General features: G+C 35.4%; 1 pseudogene; it reads right to left on the bottom strand.

Annotated features, from left to right (window-relative positions):
• Positions 1-874: 874 nt before the first annotated feature.
• On the bottom strand, positions 875-1,637 carry LOC133093498 (coiled-coil domain-containing protein 90B, mitochondrial-like; annotated as a pseudogene).
• Positions 1,638-3,759: the final 2,122 nt, after the last annotated feature.

Below are 3,759 nucleotides of genomic sequence, written 5' to 3'. Positions count from 1 at the left end.
GTTACCTTAAACTGTCTAAAAGAATAGATGCTTCTTTTTTCATTCAGGTGTTAGACTTTATGCAGATGCCTGGGGAGTAACGGCACACTAATTATTTGTCTTCCATGGGATTTCTTGGCTTAAACCACCATTGCCAAGGTAAAAAACAAGACATCTAAGAAACTTCAGCTAGTTAAGTATTTCATAAACAGAGGATCAACTATCATGATTCAAGTAGCTCACTGATCTCAAACTCTATATTCTTTTTTTTTTTTAACCATGGAATCTATATGGTCTTTATTTATTAATCCAACACAAATTTATCTACAGTGTGCCAAGAATTTTCTTAGGCAAGAGGATTCTGAGATATTTTGAATCAAAATACAGAAAGTTTTGTTTTGAAAACAACCCAGCTGTTAGCTCTTTGAAAAAAATTTAGTTGGAGAGCCTCTGATTCTCATTTGCTGGACCATACAAGGTCAGTCTTTTGACTACTCTATACTTTAGATTCCCTATTTATAACTAAACAAATTTGCAACACATACCAAAGAAATCCTGTATGATTTACAGTTGTTCAAGCAAACAAGAAAACTCTGCTTCAGTTTCTATGAGCTAGCAAAAGGATAAAGACAAAAGGCCTGTCTATCTCAAATCAATCAGGTTTTGAACGGCATCTTTTCAACATAATACAATAAAGACATATATAAAAAACAAAGACAAAATACACCTTCCCATTCTAAAACATTTCCTTTAGTCCATATGTACTTTAAATAATCTTGTATTAAGTTTCTACTGCAACTTTCAATGTTCAAAGTAAATCCATCCTGGCACAGGGTTTGTTCTAAGAAGTCAACAGCAGCAGCAGGAGTAGGAGCATAATATAGTAGTTTCACTGTTATTTCCAGAGTCTATAAAATCCCAATGCTATTGCCAGGCAAGTAAACACTGAGGCTGCAAGGTAATGAATTGTCTCAAGCTTGTTAGACTCCATTAGCGTTTTTAAATAAGCAATTTCAGTGTCAATTTTGTTACCGGTCTCTGAAATATAACTCTGGTTTTGGTTTCATTTTTGGTAAATTCTGTGGTTGCTTCCATAAGTTTCTTTTCTTGATCTGTAAACATATCTGTTACTCTTCTCCTTTCTAGGTTGATATCCAGTTTATTATCTGCTCTGATTCGACTGGTTTTATTTATCAGTTGTTGCTTAACTTGTTCTAATTCAATTTTCATTTTCTGGTTCTCTGCTCGCAGATTTGCAAATTCACTTTTCTCTAGGATGACCGTGTCTTTCCTGATGGAGTCCAAATGAGCCATTAACTGTTGTACTGTTATTTCCTGATGAACTTGAGTGACCATCTCCTTATAGATAGTCTCGAGGCTGACATTTGATAAAGTGGTTAATGCTGATACAATTGTTTCTGCTTGTGCTTTGTCAAATCCATGAGTTTGCAAGTCCTGAACAAATGCACCGGTATCAAAAGTTAATTTCCTTTGTCCTAAAGGAGTTATGTCCACTCGCCTCATATATTATCCTTTCTTGGTTGTGGTGGTGAAGAAATCTCTCCGCAGGCCGGGGAAATACGCCCACGGGGAGTTGAAACCCGGAGGCCCCCGCTGCCTTCAGTACGCAGGAGCCGCCAAACCCAGTGGCTCCACATGTCCTCGGCTTTGCGGCTGGCGAGAGAGGGCAAAAGCTCAAACTCTGCATTCTTTTTGATACATTTGACAAAACTCTATTGCTAGTAAATTCCACCTCACTAGTGAATTCCACCTTGCAAGTTTCAGAATAGATTTATTTTAAAGGCATCATAACACCATATAATTACACACTGAATTTTAAAATTAATAATGCTGGATACACAGAGAGTATTTTTCATCCAGTTCTCTCAAGGAGAGAACAACACTTTGTCATTAAACTTTGACAGGAGGAGAGATGACCCCATTTGAAAATCGCTGTGGACGGACCTGAAAATAATACTTTCCTCTGGTATCTTACAGCAGCAAATTTCCAAAATCATTTGTATGCCTTTTAGTTGTGATGCTAGGTTTTGTTTGCTTGGTATTCTTTTCCAACATCCATTTTGAACGTGAGCATAAGTATGTTTGCTACCTTTGTTTGAAAGATTTCTCCCAAAGAGAAAGAAAAATGGCTAGTTTGGATTCGGGGCAAAGATGAGGGCAAAAAAGAGGTATGTGTCTCCTTTCCCCATTCCACCATACTTTCCTAAGACAGCTCCACTTTCACCCCACACATACACCACAAATACTTATTTGTAATTTTATTTGTATTAATAACTTATACTATCAAGATGCTGTTTTTAAAACTCCATTTAGTTATGTACAAAGCTTATATCAAAACACTATGAAGATCTTAACAACAGAAACTAATGAGCATATTTAATTTTTCAGAACTAGGTTAAATGCTATTTGAGTATGATAACCAATCCTCCCCAACACAGGATGCAATTCTCTTTTTAAAAAAAAATCTGTTTATCAATATATTTTATGAAATGGCTTGGGAGTGTTCTTTATTTTATCTTTTACAATATGAGCTGCGGTTGAAGTTGCTTTTCAAAATAGTGCTTTGATAACTCTTTTAACACCATGGAATGAAAGGGTAGAGCCTCATCAATACTTACTCAGGCTTCAAAGACATGGTAACCAGATATTCTAAGAAACTTGTGATCATACTTGAGCAAAGTAATATTAACAGAAATTAGTCTTCAGTTATTGGGAACTTTGGACTTCAAAACACTCTAGAAATAAAAACTTTTCACCTGTCCTTAAAACCAAGAGGTCAAGTATTCATTGGCCAATAAAGACACCCCCTCATCAGCTAGAAAACACTCATTGAAATCCAATTAACTCTTTCACACAGACAGCCTTCATTTTCTATTTTATCAGAAAGTTAAATTTGCCATTCTATACTCCAATAAAAGTTAAGTTGCTTTGATCTGATAATTGTAAGATACTGTATGTATCTTAATTTGTAAGTTTTTAATGCTAAAGCTCAAAGCTGTTGAGATTTAACAGGAGTGCTGGAAATGAGGTACAAAATGCTGGAATTCAAATTAACCAATAAATATATTTTAATATATATCAGCAGGACTCTAGAGGATTCCATTAATGTTGAAAAATAGAAAGGATTTAGGTTAATTTGGTAAGAAGGCAGGTCAGAACGTTTACAACAGTGGTATAGAATTGTATAGAGATGCAAAATTTTTCAAGAGAGCAGAATTTTTTCAAAAACGCTGACTCTAGCTGTCACAGTCCTGCCTTGGCTAAATCCAGTGGAGAGATAGGAGGACTTTCTAATTTGCTTTCCCTCTATTTTAATAATAGCTGTGCATAAGTAATTTATGAAAGGCCAACCAGGCAGTGGGCAACAGAAAATTAAACTCATTTTATCTGAAAGCAGGTGGATTTCTATATATCATTAGCATGCATAGAATTCTCACAATGTTATTTCTCATACTGATGGAATGTAACCAAATAATATATGAGTTTTTTGCTTATGCACGAGTGAAATTTTTAGATAAAAGTGCCAGCCCCAATGGCAATTTTCTGCAAAACGAAAACTAATTCTGCGAAGCTTCTTATTACTGGAAAGACTCATTTGGCTTGCATTAGAGACTGACATAAGTGACTTTAGGATTTTACTAACAGATTAGATGAGATGTGCCACATACTGTAATATCATTAGAGAATGTAACAGCACTGGAACGCTTTGGGGCACTTATTAAGGGTACCGGCACAAGTAAATTGTTTTCCTTTATGACA

This window comes from Eubalaena glacialis, chromosome 6, assembly GCF_028564815.1.
Source record: "Eubalaena glacialis isolate mEubGla1 chromosome 6, mEubGla1.1.hap2.+ XY, whole genome shotgun sequence".
In the NCBI taxonomy this organism is placed as follows: Eukaryota; Metazoa; Chordata; class Mammalia; order Artiodactyla; family Balaenidae; genus Eubalaena; species Eubalaena glacialis.
Note: the sequence above shows the minus strand (reverse complement) of the source record. Positions and strands in the feature narration are given on the sequence as shown.